The 22,087-nt window shown below is 37.5% G+C and overlaps 13 non-coding genes across 13 annotated transcripts; all 13 read right to left on the bottom strand.

The window, feature by feature from the left end:
• Positions 1-1,241: 1,241 nt before the first annotated feature.
• Positions 1,242-1,315, bottom strand: TRNAT-CGU (transfer RNA threonine (anticodon CGU)). Its single transcript has one exon. It is a non-coding gene; the product is annotated as a tRNA-Thr (tRNA).
• A 611-nt stretch (positions 1,316-1,926) lies between these two features.
• Positions 1,927-2,000, bottom strand: TRNAT-CGU (transfer RNA threonine (anticodon CGU)). The gene has a single exon. It is a non-coding gene; the product is annotated as a tRNA-Thr (tRNA).
• A 725-nt stretch (positions 2,001-2,725) lies between these two features.
• On the bottom strand, positions 2,726-2,799 carry TRNAT-CGU (transfer RNA threonine (anticodon CGU)). The gene has a single exon. It is a non-coding gene; the product is annotated as a tRNA-Thr (tRNA).
• A 1,632-nt stretch (positions 2,800-4,431) lies between these two features.
• Positions 4,432-4,505, bottom strand: TRNAT-CGU (transfer RNA threonine (anticodon CGU)). Its single transcript has one exon. It is a non-coding gene; the product is annotated as a tRNA-Thr (tRNA).
• A 1,409-nt stretch (positions 4,506-5,914) lies between these two features.
• On the bottom strand, positions 5,915-5,988 carry TRNAT-CGU (transfer RNA threonine (anticodon CGU)). Its single transcript has one exon. It is a non-coding gene; the product is annotated as a tRNA-Thr (tRNA).
• Positions 5,989-7,398: 1,410 nt separating this feature from the next.
• TRNAT-CGU (transfer RNA threonine (anticodon CGU)) lies at positions 7,399-7,472 on the bottom strand. The gene has a single exon. It is a non-coding gene; the product is annotated as a tRNA-Thr (tRNA).
• A 611-nt stretch (positions 7,473-8,083) lies between these two features.
• TRNAT-CGU (transfer RNA threonine (anticodon CGU)) lies at positions 8,084-8,157 on the bottom strand. Its single transcript has one exon. It is a non-coding gene; the product is annotated as a tRNA-Thr (tRNA).
• A 3,646-nt stretch (positions 8,158-11,803) lies between these two features.
• TRNAT-CGU (transfer RNA threonine (anticodon CGU)) lies at positions 11,804-11,877 on the bottom strand. The gene has a single exon. It is a non-coding gene; the product is annotated as a tRNA-Thr (tRNA).
• A 611-nt stretch (positions 11,878-12,488) lies between these two features.
• TRNAT-CGU (transfer RNA threonine (anticodon CGU)) lies at positions 12,489-12,562 on the bottom strand. The gene has a single exon. It is a non-coding gene; the product is annotated as a tRNA-Thr (tRNA).
• A 725-nt stretch (positions 12,563-13,287) lies between these two features.
• TRNAT-CGU (transfer RNA threonine (anticodon CGU)) lies at positions 13,288-13,361 on the bottom strand. Its single transcript has one exon. It is a non-coding gene; the product is annotated as a tRNA-Thr (tRNA).
• Positions 13,362-14,195: 834 nt separating this feature from the next.
• Positions 14,196-14,269, bottom strand: TRNAT-CGU (transfer RNA threonine (anticodon CGU)). The gene has a single exon. It is a non-coding gene; the product is annotated as a tRNA-Thr (tRNA).
• A 1,462-nt stretch (positions 14,270-15,731) lies between these two features.
• On the bottom strand, positions 15,732-15,805 carry TRNAT-CGU (transfer RNA threonine (anticodon CGU)). The gene has a single exon. It is a non-coding gene; the product is annotated as a tRNA-Thr (tRNA).
• A 725-nt stretch (positions 15,806-16,530) lies between these two features.
• On the bottom strand, positions 16,531-16,604 carry TRNAT-CGU (transfer RNA threonine (anticodon CGU)). Its single transcript has one exon. It is a non-coding gene; the product is annotated as a tRNA-Thr (tRNA).
• Between the last annotated feature and the right edge of the window lie 5,483 nt (positions 16,605-22,087).

The following is a 22,087-nucleotide window of genomic DNA, read 5'->3' as shown; positions in this document are numbered from 1 at the left end:
AAAAGCAGAAAGTTTTTTTCTCTCAATTGCACATTATTAGGGCTCTGGGAAAGACATGTTTGATGTCAAACAAAAGTGAAAGTCCTCTTTTTCGGCTAACAGCCCCAAACTGACATGAAGAAAGGAAAGCACTGCTGACATTCGATTTTCGACATTCAGATTTTCTGTTTACTAAACAGGCTCTTTGACCAACTTGGCTAAATCACAAAAAGATGCGATATATTGGAAAGACTGCTTAGAGAGTCAGATGCGGAAAATGGAGGCATTTCAAAATAAAATCCATTGGTTAAATTGTCAAGCTTGAAGCAGTCTTACTTCCTTTTCATCATTTAGATGAGATACTTAGTCTCACAATTGCACTATGAGTAGGGCTGGAACAATGGCAAATTTGAGTTTGCACACAGGTAAAACACCTGCTTTAAGATAGGAAGCTTATTCTTGAGAAGATGAAAACAAGGTACTGCTGAGAGTTGAACTCAGGATCTCCTGTTTACAAGACACAACTAAGCCACAGCACCACATGATCCATTTGTGAATATTTATTATTCTGCTTTTTCAGAAAACTGCTATGAAAATTTGTAGCATCTAATGTGTTATTCCACTGGTCTTAATTTGTAATGCTTGAGCCCATCCTATATTCTCTAAAGAAAGTTATTTCATCTAATTCCTTTTATAGCATTTCAAAAGCAATTTTTTTTTCACTCAAATTCCACTGGTTTTAATTTGTAATGCTTGAAGCCATCCTATATTCTCTAAAGAAACTTATTTCATCTAATTCCTTTTAGAGCATTTTAAAAGCAGAAAGTTTTTTTCTCTCAATTGCACTTTATTAGGGCTTTGGGAAATACATGTTTGATGTCAAACAAAAGTGAAAGTCCTCTTTTTCGGCTAACAGCCCCAAACTGACATGAAGAAAGGAAAGCACTGCTGACATTCGAAATCAAGATTTTCTGTTTACTAAACAGGCTCTTTGACCAACTTGGCTAAATCACAAAAAGATGCGATATATTGGAAAGACTGCTTAGAGAGTCAGATGCGGAAAGTGGAGGCATTTCAAAATAAAATCCATTGGTTAAATTGTCAAGCTTGAAGCAGTCTTAATTCCTTTTCAGCATTTAGATAAGATACTTAATCTCACAATTGCACTATCAGTAGGGCTGGAACAATGGCAAATTTGAGTTTGCACTCAGGTAAAATACCTGCTTTAAGATAGGAAGCTTATTCTTGAGAAGATGAAAACAAGGTACTGCTGAGAGTTTAACTCAGGATCTCCTGTTTACGAGACAGGCGCTTTAACCAACTAAGCCACAGCACCACATGATCCAAATGTGAATATTTATTATTCTGCTTTTTCAGAAAACTGCTATGAAAATTTGTAGCATCTAATGTGTAATTCCACTGGTTTTAATTTGTAATGATTGAAGCCATCCTATATTCTCTAAAGAAACTTATTTCATCTAATTCCTTTTAGAGCATTTCAAAAGCAGAAAGTTTTTTTCTCTCAATTGCACTTTATTAGGGCTTTGGGAAAGACATGTTTGATGTCAAACAAAAGTGAAAGTCCTCTTTTTCGGCTAACAGCCCAAACTGACATGAAGAAAGGAAAGCACTGCTGACATTCGAAATCAAGATTTTCTGTTTACTAAACAGGCTCTTTGACCAACTTGGCTACATCACAAAAAGATGTGATATATTGGAAAGACTGCTTAGAGAGTCAGATGCGGAAAGTGGAGGCATTTCAAAATAAAATCCATTGGTTAAGTTGTCAAGTTTGAAGCAATCTTACTTCCTTTTCAGCATTTAGATGAGATACTTAATGTCACAATTGCACTATGAGTAGGGCTGGAACAATGGCAAATTTGAGTTTGCACACAGGTAAAACACCTGATTTAAGATAGGAAGCTTATTCTTGATAAGATGAAAACAAGGTACTGCTGAGAGTTGAACTCAGGATCTCCTGTTTACGAGACAGGCGCTTTAACCAACTAAGCCACAGCACCACATGATTCATATGTGAATATTTATTATTCTGCTTTTTCAGAAAACTGCTATGAAAATTTGTAGCATCTAATGTGTAATTCCACTGGTTTTAATTTGTAATGCTTGAGCCCATCCTATATTCTCTAAAGAAAGTTATTTCATCTAATTCCTTTTAGAGCATTTCAAAAGCAAATTTTTTTTTTCACTCAAATTCCACTGGTTTTAATTTGTAATGCTTGAAGCCATCCTATATTCTCTAAAGAAACTTATTTCATCTAATTCCTTTTAGAGCATTTCAAAAGCAGAAAGTTTTTTTCTCTCAATTGCACTTTATTAGGGATTTGGGAAAGACATGTTTGATGTCAAACAAAAGTGAAAGTCCTCTTTTTCGGCTAACAGCCCCAAACTGACATGAAGAAAGGAAAGCACTGCTGACATTCGAAATCAAGATTTTCTGTTTACTAAACAGGCTCTTTGACCAACTTGGCTAAATCACAAAAAGATGCGATATATTGGAAAGACTGCTTAGAGAGTCAGATGCGGAAAATGGAGGCATTTCAAAATAAAATCCATTGGTTAAATTGTCAAGCTTGAAGCAGTCTTACTTCCTTTTCAGCATTTAGATGAGATACTTAATTTCACAATTGCACTATGAGTAGGGCTGGAACAATGGCAAATTTGAGTTTGCACACAGGTAAAACACATGATTTAAGATAGGAAGCTTATTCTTGAGAAGATGAAAACAAGGTACTGCTGAGAGTTGAACTCAGGATCTCCTGTTTACGAGACAGGCACTTTAACCAACTAAGCCACAGCACCACATGATCCAAATGTGAATATTTATTATTCTGCTTTTTTAGAAAACTGCTATGAAAATTTGTAGCATCTAATGTGTAATTCCACTGGTTTTAATTTGTAATGATTGAAGCCATCCTATATTCTCTAAAGAAACTTATTTCATCTAATTCCTTTTAGAGCATTTCAAAAGCAAAATTTTTTTACTTAAATTCCACTGGTTTTAATTTGTAATGCTTGAGCCCATCCTATATTCTCTAAAGAAAGTTATTTCATCTAATTCCTTTTAGAGCATTTCAAAAGCAAATTTTTTTTTTCACTCAAATTCCACTGGTTTTAATTTGTAATGCTTGAAGCCATCCTATATTCTCTAAAGAAACTTATTTCATCTAATTCCTTTTAGAGCATTTCAAAAGCACAAAGTTTTTTCTCTCAATTGCACTTTATTAGGGCTTTGGGAAAGACATGTTTGATGTCAAACAAAAGTGAAAGTCCTCTTTTTCGGCTAACAGCCCAAACTGACATGAAGAAAGGAAAGCACTGCTGACATTCGAAATCAAGATTTTCTGTTTACTAAACAGGCTCTTTGACCAACTTGGCTACATCACAAAAAGATGTGATATATTGGAAAGACTGCTTAGAGAGTCAGATGCGGAAAGTGGAGGCATTTCAAAATAAAATCCATTGGTTAAGTTGTCAAGTTTGAAGCAATCTTACTTCCTTTTCAGCATTTAGATGAGATACTTAATCTCACAATTGCACTATCAGTAGGGCTGGAACAATGGCAAATTTGAGTTTGCACACAGGTAAAACACCTGATTTAAGATAGGAAGCTTATTCCTGATAAGATGAAAACAAGGTACTGCTGAGAGTTGAACTCAAGATCTCCTGTTTATGAGACAGGCGCTTTAACCAACTAATCCACAGCACCACATGATCCAAATGTGAATATTTATTATTCTGCTTTTTCAGAAAACTGCTATGAAAATTTGTAGCGTCTAATGTGTAATTCCACTGGTTTTAATTTGTAATGCTTGAGCCCATCCTATATTCTCTAAAGAAAGTTATTTCATCTAATTCCTTTTAGAGCATTTCAAAAGCAAATTTTTTTTTTCACTCAAATTCCACTGGTTTTAATTTGTAATGCTTGAAGCCATCCTATATTCTCTAAAGAAACTTATTTCATCTAATTCCTTTTAGAGCATTTCAAAAGCAGAAAGTTTTTTTCTCTCAATTGCACTTTATTAGGGATTTGGGAAAGACATGTTTGATGTCAAACAAAAGTGAAAGTCCTCTTTTTCGACTAACAGCCCCAAACTGACATGAAGAAAGGAAAGCACTGCTGACATTCGAAATCAAGATTTTCTGTTTACTAAACAGGCTCTTTGACCAACTTGGCTAAATCACAAAAAGATGTGATATATTGGAAAGACTGCTTAGAGAGTCAGATGCGGAAAGTGGAGGCATTTCAAAATAAAATCCATTGGTTAAATTGTCAAGCTTGAAGCAGTCTTAATTCCTTTTCAGCATTTAGATGAGATACTCAATCTCACAATTGAACTATCAGTAGGGCTGGAACAATGGCAAATTTGAGTTTGCACTCAGGTAAAACACCTGCTTTAAGACAGGAAGCTTATTCTTGAGAAGATGAAAACAAGGTACTGCTGAGAGTTGAACTCAGGATCTCCTGTTTACGAGACAGGTGCTTTAACCAATTAAGCCACAGCACCACATGATCCAAATGTGAATATTTATTATTCTGCTTTTTCAGAAAACTGCTATGCAAATTTGTAGCATCTAATGTGTAATTCCACTGGTTTTAATTTGTAATGATTGAAGCCATCCTATATTCTCTAAAGAAACTTATTTCATCTAATTCCTTTTAGAGCATTTCAAAAGCAGAAAGTTTTTTTCTCTCAATTGCACTTTATTAGGGCTTTGGGAAAGACATGTTTGATGTCAAACAAAAGTGAAAGTCCTCTTTTTCGGCTAACAGCCCAAACTGACATGAAGAAAGGAAAGCACTGCTGACATTCGAAATCAAGATTTTCTGTTTACTAAACAGGCTCTTTGACCAACTTGGCTACATCACAAAAAGATGTGATATATTGGAAAGACTGCTTAGAGAGTCAGATGTGGAAAGTGGAGGCATTTCAAAATAAAATCCATTGGTTAAGTTGTCAAGTTTGAAGCAATCTTACTTCCTTTTCAGCATTTAGATGAGATACTTAATCTCACAATTGCACTATCAGTAGGGCTGGAACAATGGCAAATTTGAGTTTGCACACAGGTAAAACACCTGATTTAAGATAGGAAGCTTATTCTTGATAAGATGAAAACAAGGTACTGCTGAGAGTTGAACTCAAGATCTCCTGTTTATGAGACAGGCGCTTTAACCAACTAATCCACAGCACCACATGATCCAAATGTGAATATTTATTATTCTGCTTTTTCAGAAAACTGCTATGAAAATTTGTAGCGTCTAATGTGTAATTCCACTGGTTTTAATTTGTAATGCTTGAGCCCATCCTATATTCTCTAAAGAAAGTTATTTCATCTAATTCCTTTTAGAGCATTTCAAAAGCAAATTTTTTTTTCACTCAAATTCCACTGGTTTTAATTTGTAATGCTTGAAGCCATCCTATATTCTCTAAAGAAACTTATTTCATCTAATTCCTTTTAGAGCATTTCAAAAGCAGAAAGTTTTTTTCTCTCAATTGCACTTTATTAGGGATTTGGGAAAGACATGTTTGATGTCAAACAAAAGTGAAAGTCCTCTTTTTCGATTAACAGCCCCAAACTGACATGAAGAAAGGAAAGCACTGCTGACATTCGAAATCAAGATTTTCTGTTTACTAAACAGGCTCTTTGACCAACTTGGCTAAATCACAAAAAGATGTGATATATTGGAAAGACTGCTTAGAGAGTCAGATGCGGAAAGTGGAGGCATTTCAAAATAAAATCCATTGGTTAAATTGTCAAGCTTGAAGCAGTCTTAATTCCTTTTCAGCATTTAGATGAGATACTCAATCTCACAATTGAACTATCAGTAGGGCTGGAACAATGGCAAATTTGAGTTTGCACTCAGGTAAAACACCTGCTTTAAGACAGGAAGCTTATTCTTGAGAAGATGAAAACAAGGTACTGTTGAGAGTTGAACTCAGGATCTCCTGTTTACGAGACAGGTGCTTTAACCAACTAAGCCACAGCACCACATGATCCAAATGTGAATATTTATTATTCTGCTTTTTCAGAAAACTGCTATGCAAATTTGTAGCATCTAATGTGTAATTCCACTGGTTTTAATTTGTAATGATTGAAGCCATCCTATATTCTCTAAAGAAACTTATTTCATCTAATTCCTTTTAGAGCATTTCAAAAGCAGAAAGTTTTTTTCTCTCAATTGCACTTTATTAGGGCTTTGGGAAAGACATGTTTGATGTCAAACAAAAGTGAAAGTCCTCTTTTTCGGCTAACAGCCCAAACTGACATGAAGAAAGGAAAGCACTGCTGACATTCGAAATCAAGATTTTCTGTTTACTAAACAGGCTCTTTGACCAACTTGGCTACATCACAAAAAGATGTGATATATTGGAAAGACTGCTTAGAGAGTCAGATGCGGAAAGTGGAGGCATTTCAAAATAAAATCCATTGGTTAAGTTGTCAAGTTTGAAGCAGTCTTACTTCCTTTTCAGCATTTAGATGAGATACTTAATCTCACAATTGCACTATCAGTAGGGCTGGAACAATGGCAAATTTGAGTTTGCACACAGGTAAAACACCTGATTTAAGATAGGAAGCTTATTCTTGATAAGATGAAAACAAGGTACTGCTGAGAGTTGAACTCAAGATCTCCTGTTTATGAGACAGGCGCTTTAACCAACTAATCCACAGCACCACATGATCCAAATGTGAATATTTATTATTCTGCTTTTTCAGAAAACTGCTATGAAAATTTGTAGCGTCTAATGTGTAATTCCACTGGTTTTAATTTGTAATGCTTGAGCCCATCCTATATTCTCTAAAGAAAGTTATTTCATCTAATTCATTTTAGAGCATTTCAAAAGCAAATTTTTTTTTTCACTCAAATTCCACTGGTTTTAATTTGTAATGCTTGAAGCCATCCTATATTCTCTAAAGAAACTTATTTCATCTAATTCCTTTTAGAGCATTTCAAAAGCAGAAAGTTTTTTTCTCTCAATTGCACTTTATTAGGGATTTGGGAAAGACATGTTTGATGTCAAACAAAAGTGAAAGTCCTCTTTTTCGACTAACAGCCCCAAACTGACATGAAGAAAGGAAAGCACTGCTGACATTCGAAATCAAGATTTTCTGTTTACTAAACAGGCTCTTTGACCAACTTGGCTAAATCACAAAAAGATGTGATATATTGGAAAGACTGCTTAGAGAGTCAGATGCGGAATGTGGAGGCATTTCAAAATAAAATCCATTGGTTAAATTGTCAAGCTTGAAGCAGTCTTAATTCCTTTTCAGCATTTAGATGAGATACTTAATCTCACAATTGCACTATCAGTAGGGCTGGAACAATGGCAAATTTGAGTTTGCACTCAGGTAAAACACCTGCTTTAAGACAGGAAGCTTATTCTTGAGAAGATGAAAACAAGGTACTGCTGAGAGTTGAACTCAGGATCTCCTGTTTACGAGACAGGCGCTTTAACCAACTAAGCCACAGCACCACATGATCCAAATGTGAATATTTATTATTCTGCTTTTTCAGAAAACTGCTATGCAAATTTGTAGCATCTAATGTGTAATTCCACTGGTTTTAATTTGTAATGATTGAAGCCATCCTATATTCTCTAAAGAAACTTATTTCATCTAATTCCTTTTAGAGCATTTCAAAAGCAGAAAGTTTTTTTCTCTCAATTGCACTTTATTAGGGATTTGGGAAAGACATGTTTGATGTCAAACAAAAGTGAAAGTCCTCTTTTTCGGCTAACAGCCCAAACTGACATGAAGAAAGGAAAGCACTGCTGATATTCGAAATCAAGATTTTCTGTTTACTAAACAGGCTCTTTGACCAACTTGGCTAAATCACAAAAAGATGTGATATATTGGAAAGACTGCTTAGAGAGTCAGATGCGGAATGTGGAGGCATTTCAAAATAAAATCCATTGGTTAAATTGTCAAGCTTGAAGCAGTCTTAATTCCTTTTCAGCATTTAGATGAGATACTTAATCTCACAATTGCACTATCAGTAGGGCTGGAACAATGGCAAATTTGAGTTTGCACTCAGGTAAAACACCTGCTTTAAGATAGGAAGCTTATTCTTGAGAAGATGAAAACAAGGTACTGCTGAGAGTTGAACTCAGGATCTCCTGTTTACGAGACAGGCGCTTTAACCAACTAAGCCACAGCACCACATGATCCAGATGTCAATATTTATTATTCTGCTTTTACAGAAAACTGCTATGAAAATTTGTAGCATCTAATGTGTAATTCCACTGGTTTTAATTTGTAATGCTTGAGCCCATCCTATATTCTCTAAAGAAAGTTATTTCATCTAATTCCTTTTAGAGCATTTCAAAAGCAAAAATTTTTTACTTAAATTCCACTGGTTTTAATTTGTAATGCTTGAAGCCATCCTATATTCTCTAAAGAAACTTATTTCATCTAATTCCTTTTAGAGCATTTCAAAAGCAAAAATTTTTTTACTTAAATTCCACTGGTTTTAATTTGTAATGATTGAAGCCATCCTATATTCTCTAAAGAAACTTATTTCATCTAATTCCTTTTAGAGCATTTCAAAAGCAGAAAGTTTTTTTCTCTCAATTGCACTTTATTAGGGCTTTGGGAAAGACATGTTTGATGTCAAACAAAAGTGAAAGTCCTCTTTTTCGGCTAACAGCCCAAACTGACATGAAGAAAGGAAAGCACTGCTGACATTCGAAATCAAGATTTTCTGTTTACTAAACAGGCTCTTTGACCAACTTGGCTACATCACAAAAAGATGTGATATATTGGAAAGACTGCTTAGAGAGTCAGATGCGGAAAGTGGAGGCATTTCAAAATAAAATCCATTGGTTAAGTTGTCAAGTTTGAAGCAATCTTACTTCCTTTTCAGCATTTAGATGAGATACTTAATCTCACAATTGCACTATCAGTAGGGCTGGAACAATGGCAAATTTGAGTTTGCACACAGGTAAAACACCTGATTTAAGATAGGAAGCTTATTCTTGATAAGATGAAAACAAGGTACTGCTGAGAGTTGAACTCAAGATCTCCTGTTTATGAGACAGGCGCTTTAACCAACTAATCCACAGCACCACATGATCCAAAGGTGAATATTTATTATTCTGCTTTTTCAGAAAACTGCTATGAAAATTTGTAGCATCTAATGTGTAATTCCACTGGTTTTAGTTTGTAATGCTTGAGCCCATCCTATATTCTCTAAAGAAAGTTATTTCATCTAATTCCTTTTAGAGAATTTCAAAAGCAAATTTTTTTTTCACTCAAATTCCACTGGTTTTAATTTGTAATGCTTGAAGCCATCCTATATTCTCTAAAGAAACTTATTTCATCTAATTCCTTTTAGAGCATTTCAAAAGCAGAAAGTTTTTTTCTCTCAATTGCACTTTATTAGGGCTTTGGGAAAGACATGTTTGATGTCAAACAAGAATGAAAGTCCTCTTTTTCGGCTAACAGCCCCAAACTGACATGATGAAAGAAAAGCACTGCTGACATTCGAAATCAAGATTTTCTGTTTACTAAACAGGCTCTTTGACCAACTTGGTTTATTCACAAAAAGATGTGATATATTGGAAAGACTGCTTAGAGAGTCAGATGCGGAAAGTGGAGGCATTTCAAAATAAAATCCATTGGTTAAATTGTCAAGCTTGAAGCAGTCTTACTTCCTTTTCAGCATTTAGATTGTGAGATTGTGAGATACTTAATCTCACAATTGCACTATGAGTAGGGCTGGAACAATGGCAAATTTGAGTTTGCACACAGGTAAAACACCTGATTTAAGATAGGAAGCTTATTCTTGAGAAGATGAAAAAAGGTACTGCTGAGAGTTGAAACCAGGACCTCCTGTTTACGAGACAGGCGCTTTAACCAACTAAGCCACAGGACAACATGATCCATATGTGAATATTTATTATTCTGCTTTTTCAGAAAACTGCTATGAAAATTTGTAGCATCTAACGTGTAATTCCACTGGTTTTAGTTTGTAATGCTTGAGCCCTTCCTATATATTCTAAAGAAAGTTATTTCATCTAATTCCTTTTAGAGCATTTCAAAAGCAAATTTTTTTTTTCACTAAAATTCCACTGGTTTTAATTTGTAATGCTTGAAACCATCCTATATTCTCTAAAGAAACTTATTTCATCTAATTCGTTTTAGAGCATTTCAAAAGCAGAAAGTTTTTTTCTCTCAATTGCACTTTATTAGGGCTTTGGGAAAGACATGTTTGATGTCAAACAAGAATGAAAGTCCTCTTTTTCGGCTAACAGCCCCAAACTGACATGATGAAAGGAAATCACTGCTGACATTCAAAATCAAGATTTTCTGTTTACTAAACAGGCTCTTTGACCAACTTGGTGAAAATTTGTAGCATCTAATGGGTAATTCCACTGGTTTTAATTTGTAATGCTTGAGCCCATCCTATATTCTCTAAAGAAAGTTATTTCATCTAATTCCTTTTAGAGCATTTCAAAAGCAAATTTTTTTTTACTTAAATTCCACTGGTTTTAATTTGTAATGATTGAAGCCATCCTATATTCTCTAAAGAAACTTATTTCATCTAATTCCTTTTAGAGCATTTCAAAAGCAGAAAGTTTTTTTCTCTCAATTGCACATTATTAGGGCTCTGGGAAAGACATGTTTGATGTCAAACAAAAGTGAAAGTCCTCTTTTTCGGCTAACAGCCCCAAACTGACATGAAGAAAGGAAAGCACTGCTGACATTCGATTTTCGACATTCAGATTTTCTGTTTACTAAACAGGCTCTTTGACCAACTTGGCTAAATCACAAAAAGATGCGATATATTGGAAAGACTGCTTAGAGAGTCAGATGCGGAAAATGGAGGCATTTCAAAATAAAATCCATTGGTTAAATTGTCAAGCTTGAAGCAGTCTTACTTCCTTTTCATCATTTAGATGAGATACTTAGTCTCACAATTGCACTATGAGTAGGGCTGGAACAATGGCAAATTTGAGTTTGCACACAGGTAAAACACCTGCTTTAAGATAGGAAGCTTATTCTTGAGAAGATGAAAACAAGGTACTGCTGAGAGTTGAACTCAGGATCTCCTGTTTACAAGACACAACTAAGCCACAGCACCACATGATCCATTTGTGAATATTTATTATTCTGCTTTTTCAGAAAACTGCTATGAAAATTTGTAGCATCTAATGTGTTATTCCACTGGTCTTAATTTGTAATGCTTGAGCCCATCCTATATTCTCTAAAGAAAGTTATTTCATCTAATTCCTTTTATAGCATTTCAAAAGCAATTTTTTTTTCACTCAAATTCCACTGGTTTTAATTTGTAATGCTTGAAGCCATCCTATATTCTCTAAAGAAACTTATTTCATCTAATTCCTTTTAGAGCATTTTAAAAGCAGAAAGTTTTTTTCTCTCAATTGCACTTTATTAGGGCTTTGGGAAATACATGTTTGATGTCAAACAAAAGTGAAAGTCCTCTTTTTCGGCTAACAGCCCCAAACTGACATGAAGAAAGGAAAGCACTGCTGACATTCGAAATCAAGATTTTCTGTTTACTAAACAGGCTCTTTGACCAACTTGGCTAAATCACAAAAAGATGCGATATATTGGAAAGACTGCTTAGAGAGTCAGATGCGGAAAGTGGAGGCATTTCAAAATAAAATCCATTGGTTAAATTGTCAAGCTTGAAGCAGTCTTAATTCCTTTTCAGCATTTAGATAAGATACTTAATCTCACAATTGCACTATCAGTAGGGCTGGAACAATGGCAAATTTGAGTTTGCACTCAGGTAAAATACCTGCTTTAAGATAGGAAGCTTATTCTTGAGAAGATGAAAACAAGGTACTGCTGAGAGTTTAACTCAGGATCTCCTGTTTACGAGACAGGCGCTTTAACCAACTAAGCCACAGCACCACATGATCCAAATGTGAATATTTATTATTCTGCTTTTTCAGAAAACTGCTATGAAAATTTGTAGCATCTAATGTGTAATTCCACTGGTTTTAATTTGTAATGATTGAAGCCATCCTATATTCTCTAAAGAAACTTATTTCATCTAATTCCTTTTAGAGCATTTCAAAAGCAGAAAGTTTTTTTCTCTCAATTGCACTTTATTAGGGCTTTGGGAAAGACATGTTTGATGTCAAACAAAAGTGAAAGTCCTCTTTTTCGGCTAACAGCCCAAACTGACATGAAGAAAGGAAAGCACTGCTGACATTCGAAATCAAGATTTTCTGTTTACTAAACAGGCTCTTTGACCAACTTGGCTACATCACAAAAAGATGTGATATATTGGAAAGACTGCTTAGAGAGTCAGATGCGGAAAGTGGAGGCATTTCAAAATAAAATCCATTGGTTAAGTTGTCAAGTTTGAAGCAATCTTACTTCCTTTTCAGCATTTAGATGAGATACTTAATGTCACAATTGCACTATGAGTAGGGCTGGAACAATGGCAAATTTGAGTTTGCACACAGGTAAAACACCTGATTTAAGATAGGAAGCTTATTCTTGATAAGATGAAAACAAGGTACTGCTGAGAGTTGAACTCAGGATCTCCTGTTTACGAGACAGGCGCTTTAACCAACTAAGCCACAGCACCACATGATTCATATGTGAATATTTATTATTCTGCTTTTTCAGAAAACTGCTATGAAAATTTGTAGCATCTAATGTGTAATTCCACTGGTTTTAATTTGTAATGCTTGAGCCCATCCTATATTCTCTAAAGAAAGTTATTTCATCTAATTCCTTTTAGAGCATTTCAAAAGCAAATTTTTTTTTTCACTCAAATTCCACTGGTTTTAATTTGTAATGCTTGAAGCCATCCTATATTCTCTAAAGAAACTTATTTCATCTAATTCCTTTTAGAGCATTTCAAAAGCAGAAAGTTTTTTTCTCTCAATTGCACTTTATTAGGGATTTGGGAAAGACATGTTTGATGTCAAACAAAAGTGAAAGTCCTCTTTTTCGGCTAACAGCCCCAAACTGACATGAAGAAAGGAAAGCACTGCTGACATTCGAAATCAAGATTTTCTGTTTACTAAACAGGCTCTTTGACCAACTTGGCTAAATCACAAAAAGATGCGATATATTGGAAAGACTGCTTAGAGAGTCAGATGCGGAAAATGGAGGCATTTCAAAATAAAATCCATTGGTTAAATTGTCAAGCTTGAAGCAGTCTTACTTCCTTTTCAGCATTTAGATGAGATACTTAATCTCACAATTGCACTATGAGTAGGGCTGGAACAATGGCAAATTTGAGTTTGCACACAGGTAAAACACATGATTTAAGATAGGAAGCTTATTCTTGAGAAGATGAAAACAAGGTACTGCTGAGAGTTGAACTCAGGATCTCCTGTTTACGAGACAGGCACTTTAACCAACTAAGCCACAGCACCACATGATCCAAATGTGAATATTTATTATTCTGCTTTTTTAGAAAACTGCTATGAAAATTTGTAGCATCTAATGTGTAATTCCACTGGTTTTAATTTGTAATGATTGAAGCCATCCTATATTCTCTAAAGAAACTTATTTCATCTAATTCCTTTTAGAGCATTTCAAAAGCAAAATTTTTTTACTTAAATTCCACTGGTTTTAATTTGTAATGCTTGAGCCCATCCTATATTCTCTAAAGAAAGTTATTTCATCTAATTCCTTTTAGAGCATTTCAAAAGCAAATTTTTTTTTTCACTCAAATTCCACTGGTTTTAATTTGTAATGCTTGAAGCCATCCTATATTCTCTAAAGAAACTTATTTCATCTAATTCCTTTTAGAGCATTTCAAAAGCACAAAGTTTTTTCTCTCAATTGCACTTTATTAGGGCTTTGGGAAAGACATGTTTGATGTCAAACAAGAATGAAAGTCCTCTTTTTCGGCTAACAGCCCCAAACTGACATGATGAAAGGAAAGCACTGCTGACATTCGAAATCAAGATTTTCTGTTTACTAAACAGGCTCTTTGACCAACTTGGTTAAATCACAAAAAGATGTGATATATTGGAAAGACTGCTTAGAGAGTCAGATGCGGAAAGTGGAGGCATATCAAAATAAAATCCATTGGTTAAATTGTCAAGCTTGAAGCCGTCTTACTTCCTTTTCAGCATTTAGATGAGATACTTAATCTCACAATTGCACTATGAGTAGGGCTGAAACATTGGCAAATTTGAGTTTGCACACAGGTAAAACACCTGCTTTAAGATAGGAAGCTTATTCTTGAGAAGATGAAAACAAGGTACTGCTGAGAGTTGAACTCAGGATCTGCTGTTTACGAGACAGGCGCTTTAACCAACTAAGCCACAGCACCACATGATCCATATGTCAATATTTATTATTCTGCTTTTACAGAAAACTGCTATGAAAATTTGTAGCATCTAATGTGTAATTCCACTGGTTTTAATTTGTAATGCTTGAGCCCATCCTATATTCTCTAAAGAAAGTTATTTCATCTAATTCCTTTTAGAGCATTTCAAAAGCAAATTTTTTTTTCACTCAAATTCCACTGGTTTTAATTTGTAATGCTTGAAGCCATCCTATATTCTCTAAAGAAACTTATTTCATCTAATTCCTTTTAGAGCATTTCAAAAGCAGAAAGTTTTTTTCTCTCAATTGCACTTTATTAGAGATTTGGGAAAGACATGTTTGATGTCAAACAAAAGTGAAAGTACTCTTTTTCGACTAACAGCCCCAAACTGACATGAAGAAAGGAAAGCACTGCTGACATTCGAAATCAAGATTTTCTGTTTACTAAACAGGCTCTTTGACCAACTTGGCTAAATCACAAAAAGATGTGATATATTGGAAAGACTGCTTAGAGAGTCAGATGCGGAAAGTGGAGGCATTTCAAAATAAAATCCATTGGTTAAATTGTCAAGCTTGAAGCAGTCTTCCTCTTTTCAGCATTTAGATGAGATACTTAATCTCACAATTGCACTATGAGTAGGGCTGGAACAATGGCTAATTTGAGTTTGCACTCAGGTAAAACACGTGCTTTAAGATAGGAAGCTTATTCTTGACAAGCGCTTTAACCAACTAAGCCACAGCACCACATGATCTATATGTGAATATTTATTATTCTGCTTTTTCAGAAAACTACTATGCAAATTTGTAGCATCTAATGTGTAATTCCACTGGTTTTAATTTGTAATGATTGAAGCCATCCTATATTCTCTAAAGAAAGTTATTTCATCTAATTCCTTTTAGAGCATTTCAAAAGCAAATTTTTTTTACTTAAATTCCACTGGTTTTAATTTGTAATGATTGAAGACATCCTATATTCTCTAAAGAAACTTATTTCATCTAATTCCTTTTAGAGCATTTCAAAAGCAGAAATTTTTTTTCTCTCAATTGCACTTTATTAGGGCTTTGGGAAAGACATGTTTGATGTCAAACAAAAGTGAAAGTCCTCTTTTTCGGCTAACAGCCCCAAACTGACATGAAGAAAGGAAAGCACTGCTGACATTCGAAATGAAGATTTTCTGTTTACTAAACAGGCTCTTTGACCAACTTGGCTAAATCACAAAAAGATGTGATATATTGGAAAGACTGCTTAGAGAGTCAGATGCGGAAAATGGAGAAATTTCAAAATAAAATCCATTGGTTAAATTGTCAAGCTTGAAGCAGTCTTACTTCCTTTTCAGCATTTAGATGAGATTCTTAATCTCACAATTGCACTATGAGTAGGGCTGCAACAATGGCAAAATTGAGTTTGCACACAGGTAAAACACCTGCTTTAAGATAGGAAGCTTATTCTTGAGAATATGAAAACAAGGTACTGCTGAGAGTTGAACTCAGGATCTCCTGTTTACGAGACAGGCGCTTTAACCAACTAAGCCACAGCACCACATGATCCATATGTGAATATTTATTATTCTGCTTTTTCAGAAAACTGCTATGAAAATATGTAGCATCTAATGTGTAATTCCACTGGTTTTAATTTGTAATGCTAGAGCCCATCCTATATTCTCTAAAGAAAGTTATTTCATCTAATTCCTTTTAGAGCATTTCAAAAGCAAATTTTTTTTTTCACTCAAATTCCACTGGTTTTAATTTGTAATGCTTGAAGCCATCCTATATTCTCTAAAGAAACTTATTTCATCTAATTCCTTTTAGAGCATTTCAAAAGCAGAAAGTTTTTTTCTCTCAATTGCACTTTATTAGGGATTTGGGAAAGACATGTTTGATGTCAAACAAAAGTGAAAGTCCTCTTTTTCGACTAACAGCCCCAAACTGACATGAAGAAAGGAAAGCACTGCTGACATTCGAAATCAAGATTTTCTGTTTACTAAACAGGCTCTTTGACCAACTTGGCTAAATCACAAAAAGATGTGATATATTGGAAAGACTGCTTAGAGAGTCAGATGCGGAATGTGGAGGCATTTCAAAATAAAATCCATTGGTTAAATTGTCAAGCTTGAAGCAGTCTTAATTCCTATTCAGCATTTAGATGAGATACTTAATCTCACAATTGCACTATCAGTAGGGCTGGAACAATGGCAAATTTGAGTTTGCACTCAGGTAAAACACCTGCTTTAAGACAGGAAGCTTATTCTTGAGAAGATGAAAACAAGGTACTGCTGAGAGTTGAACTCAGGATCTCCTGTTTACGAAACAGGCGCTTTAACCAACTAAGCCACAGCACCACATGATCCAAATGTGAATATTTATTATTCTGCTTTTTCAGAAAACTGCTATGAAAATTTGTAGAGTCTAATGTGTAATTCCACTGGTTTTAATTTGTAATGATTGAAGCCATCCTATATTCTCTAAAGAAACTTATTTCATCTAATTCCTTTTAGAGCATTTCAAAAGCAGGAAGTTTTTTTCTCTCAATTGCACTTTATTAGGGCTTTGGGAAAGACATGTTTGATGTCAAACAAAAGTGAAAGTCCTCTTTTTCGGCTAACAGCCCAAACTGACATGAAGAAAGGAAAGCACTGCTGACATTCGAAATCAAGATTTTCTGTTTACTAAACAGGCTCTTTGACCAACTTGGCTACATCACAAAAAGATGTGATATATTGGAAAGACTGCTTAGAGAGTCAGATGCGGAAAGTGGAGGCATTTCAAAATAAAATCCATTGGTTAAGTTGTCAAGTTTGAAGCAATCTTACTTCCTTTTCAGCATTTAGATGAGATACTTAATCTCACAATTGCACTATCAGTAGGGCTGGAACAATGGCAAATTTGAGTTTGCACACAGGTAAAACACCTTATTTAAGATAGGAAGCTTATTCCTGATAAGATGAAAACAAGGTACTGCTGAGAGTTGAACTCAAGATCTCCTGTTTATGAGACAGGCGCTTTAACCAACTAATCCACAGCACCACATGATCCAAATGTGAATATTTATTATTCTGCTTTTTCAGAAAACTGCTATGAAAATTTGTAGCGTCTAATGTGTAATTCCACTGGTTTTAATTTGTAATGCTTGAGCCCATCCTATATTCTCTAAAGAAAGTTATTTCATCTAATTCCTTTTAGAGCATTTCAAAAGCAAATTTTTTTTTTCACTCAAATTCCACTGGTTTTAATTTGTAATGCTTGAAGCCATCCTATATTCTCTAAAGAAACTTATTTCATCTAATTCCTTTTAGAGCATTTCAAAAGCAGAAAGTTTTTTTCTCTCAATTGCACTTTATTAGGGATTTGGGAAAGACATGTTTGATGTCAAACAAAAGTGAAAGTCCTCTTTTTCGACTAACAGCCCCAAACTGACATGAAGAAAGGAAAGCACTGCTGACATTCGAAATCAAGATTTTCTGTTTACTAAACAGGCTCTTTGACCAACTTGGCTAAATCACAAAAAGATGTGATATATTGGAAAGACTGCTTAGAGAGTCAGATGCGGAAAGTGGAGGCATTTCAAAATAAAATCAATTGTCAAGCTTGAAGCAGTCTTATTATTATTATTATTATTTATTGTTATAGCGCCATTTATTCCATGGCGCTTTACATGTGAGGGGGGTATACATAAAAACAAGTACAATAATCTTAAACAATACAAGTCATAACTGGTACAGGAGGAGAGAGGACCCTGCCCGCGAGGGCTCACAATCTTCAAGGGATGGGTGATAATACAGTAGGCGAGGGTAGAGCTGGTCGTGCAGCGGTTTGGTCGATCGGTGGTTACTGCAGGTTATAGGCTTGTCGGAAGAGGTGGGTCTTCAGGCTCTTTTTGAAGGTTTCGATGGTAGGTGAGAGTCTGATATGTTGTGGTAGAGAGTTCCAGAGTAGGGGTGATGCGCGAGAGAAATCTTGTATGCGATTGTGGGAAGAGGAGATAAGAGGGGAGTAGAGAAGGAGATCTTGTGAGGATCGGAGGTTGCGTGCAGGAAAGTACCGGGAGACGAGGTCACAAATGTATGGAGGAGACAAGTTGTGGATGGCTTTGTATGTCATGGTTAGGGTTTTGTAATGGAGTCTCTGGGCAATTGGGAGCCAGTGAAGGGATTGACAGAGGGGAGAAGCTGGGGAATAGCGGGGGGACAGGTGGATTAGTCGGGCAGCAGAGTTTAGAATAGATTGGAGGGGTGCGAGAGTGTTTGAGGGGAGGCCGCAGAGCATGAGGTTGCAGTAGTCAAGGCGAGAGATGATGAGGGCATGGACTAGGGTTTTTGCAGATTCTTGGGTGAGGAATGAACGGATGCGTGAAATATTTTTGAGTTGAAGTCGGCAGGAAGTGGAAAGGGTTTGGATATGTGGTTTGAAGGAGAGATCAGCATCAAGGATTACTCCGAGGCAGCGAGCTTGTGGGACTGGGGAGAGTGGGCAGTCATTTACTGTAATTGATAGGTTCGTAGGGGGGGTCACGTGAGATGGGGGAAAGATGATGAATTCTGTTTTGTCCATGTTGAGTTTCAGGTATCTAGTGGAGAAGAAGGATGAAATAGTGGACAGACATTGAGGGATTCTGGTTAGTAGGGAGGTGATATCTGGTCCAGAGATGTAGATCTGTGTGTCATCAGCATAAAGATGATACTGAAAGCCATGAGATTCTATGAGCTGTCCCAGGCCAAAGGTGTAAATAGAGAACAGCAGGGGCCCTAGGACTGAACCTTGTGGGACTCCGACAGATAGGGGGCGAGGTGAGGAGGTGGTGTGTGAGTGGGAGACGCTGAATGTCCGGTCTGTTAGGTATGATGAGATCCAGGAGAGGGCCAAGTCTGTGATGCCGAGGGATGAGAGGGTCTGTAATAATAGGGAATGGTCCACTGTGTCAAAGGCAGCCGACAGGTCCAGGAGGAGGAGGACAGAGTAGTGTCGCTTGCTCTTGGCAGTTAAGAGGTCATTGGTGACCTTAGTAAGGGCAGTTTCAGTGGAGTGGTGTGACCGGAAGCCAGATTGTAAGCGGTCGAAGAGGGAGCAAGAAGAGAGATGGGAGGACAGTTCAAGGTAGACGTGTTGTTCCAGTAGCTTGGAGGCGTATGGGAGAAGTGATATAGGGCGATAGCTAGATACAGAGGATGGGTCAAGAGAGGGCTTTTTGAGGATAGGTGTGATGGAGGCATGTTTAAAGCTTGAGGGGAAAACACCAGTTGTTAGTGATAGGTTGAAGAGATGGGTTAGGGTTGGGATGAAGACTGTGGTGAGGTTTGGGATGAAGTGGGATGGGATCGGGTCGAGTGCACAGGTGGTGAGATGTGATCTTGAGAGTAGAGTGGAGAGTCGATCTTCTGTAATGGTGGAGAAGTTGGTTTTGAAGGTGGAGGGCTGGGAAGTCGGGAGGAAGGGCTCTGGGGGTTGTTGACCAAAACTGTCCCTGATGTTATCAATTTTCTGCTTGAAAAATGAGGCAAAGTCTTCAGCTGAGATGAGTGGGGAGGGAGGAGGTGCTGGGGGGCGGAGGAGAGAATTGAAGGTGTTGAATAACTGTTTAGGGTTGTGAGACAGGGAGGATATGAGAGATGAGAAGTAGGTTTGTTTAGCTGTGGCGAGTGTGGTCTTGAAAGTAGTGAGGGACTGTTTGAATGCGATGAAATGCTCGTTGGAGTGGGATCTTTTCCATCTGCGCTCAGCAGCCCTGGAAGCTCGCCTCAGCTCTTTGGTCAGGCTGGTGTGCCAGGGCTGTCTGTTGATTTTGCGAGTTTTGGTATGTGTAAGTGGGGCAGCGGATTCCAAAGCTACAGCTATTGTGGTGTTATATAGAGCGGCAGCGTCATCCGCATTGTGTAAGGAACTTATATCTGTAAGAGGGAGGAGGGATTCGGAGAATGAGTGTAGGTCAAGGTGTTTAAGATTCCTGCGAGGGTGTGAAAGTTTGTGGGGTGGGGATTGTAGACATGGAGTGAAGAGGGAAGAGAATGTGAGCAGGTTGTGGTCAGAGAGAGGAAGAGGTGAGTTAGAGAGGTTAGATAGGGAGCAGAGGCGGGTGAAGATGAGGTCCAGTGTGTGGCCATCTTTGTGGGTGGCTGTAGAAGACCATTGAGTGAGGCCGAAGGAGGAAGTGAGAGATAGAAGTTTAGTGGCAGCTGAGAGGGAAGTGTCAATGGGGATGTTGAAGTCACCCATGATGATAGTAGGGATGTCCGCGGAAAGGAAATGAAGTAACCAGGTGGTGAAGTGGTCAAAGAAGGTGGTGGCTGGCCCTGGGGGGCGGTAGATGACAGCCAGTTGGAGGTTGGAGGGGGAGTAGATGCACACAGAGTGCACCTCAAAGGAAGAGAGGGTGGCAGTGGGATTGGGGTGAAGGAGCAGGTATCTGACAGGAGAAAACCAACTCCTCCACCATGTTTGCTGCTGGGGCGGGGGGTGTGAGAAAGGTGGAAGCCGCCATACGAAAGTGCAGCAGGAGAGGCTGTGTCAGAAGGGGTGAGCCAGGTTTCGGTGATGGCGAGGAAGGAGAGTTTGGTAGTAACAAAAAGATCATGGATGTAGGAAAGCTTGTTGCAGACAGAGCGAGCGTTCCACAGAGCTCCTGTTAGTGGGACTGGGGAAGCGGGGGCTGGGTGAATGGGTAAAAGGTTGGAGAGGTTACGGAAGGTTGTGATAGAGTGTGGATGGGAGGTAGAAATGACTGTGGGAATGTGGTGAGGAGGACCAGGATTTGGAGAGATATCACCAGCAGTGAGAAGGAGCAGAGAAAGTGTTAGCAGGTGGGAGCAGGAGAGGGCATGAGGGGGCTGTCTGTGTTTGGAGACAGAGGATTGTATGTTAAGGAACAGTTTTGAGGCGGAGGTGAGGTGGATGGGGAGGATTGAAGAAGAGATGAACAGTTCCTTACTAGGAGTAGGGATTAGGGGAATTAGCAGAAAGTGAAGGATTATTGGGGTGAAAGTGAAAACAAACAGAAACATTGTTTACAGTGACTGTGTCCAGTTACCTTCAGTTCCCTTCTGGTTCAATTCTGGTTTTAATTCTTAAATTAATCTTCACACTTCTAGCACACACTTATAGCAATCACAATGCAGACTGAAGTCTATGCAGACTTGTACTCTGCAATATATGTACAACTAAGTGCAGTCAGGTGTGAAGCAGAGAGGAGTGGTCTCTGCTCATCTTGGCCAGACAATTAAGAGTGGACCAGATGTATATGATCAAGCCAGAGTAAACAAGGTCATAAATAACACTGGGGTAAGCTGGGGTTAGCTGAAAGGCATACCATGTGAATGCTAGGTGCAGAGGCAAGTCTATGTGCAAAGCTGGGTGACGCACTGTGTGTCCTTCATAGACAGACAGCAGGAGAGCAGGAGAGCTGGGTGGATGGACATACCATGTGAATGCTAGGTGCAGAGGCAAGTCTATGTGCAAAGCTGGGTGACGCACTGTGTGTCCTTCATAGACAGACAGCAGGAGAGCAGGAGAGCTGGGTGGATGGACATACCATGTGAATGCTAGGTGCAGAGGCAAGTCTATGTGCAAAGCTGGGTGACGCACTGTGTGTCCTTCATAGACAGACAGCAGGAGAGCAGGAGAGCTGGGTGGATGGACATACCATGTGAATGCTAGGTGCAGAGGCAAGTCTATGTGCAAAGCTGGGTGACGCACTGTGTGTCCTTCATAGACAGACAGCAGGAGAGCAGGAGAGCTGGGTGGATGGACATACCTGTCGGAAGAATAGAGATGCTTGTTAGAGTGCGATGGTGGCAGGTAGCAGGGCACAGTCTGTATTCATCCTTCTGGTTTT

This window comes from Dendrobates tinctorius, unplaced genomic scaffold (assembly GCF_039654945.1).
Source record: "Dendrobates tinctorius isolate UK_male_01 unplaced genomic scaffold, ASM3965494v1 ptg000254l, whole genome shotgun sequence".
Classification (NCBI taxonomy): Eukaryota; Metazoa; Chordata; class Amphibia; order Anura; family Dendrobatidae; genus Dendrobates; species Dendrobates tinctorius.
This window is presented reverse-complemented; position numbering and strand designations above follow the sequence as displayed.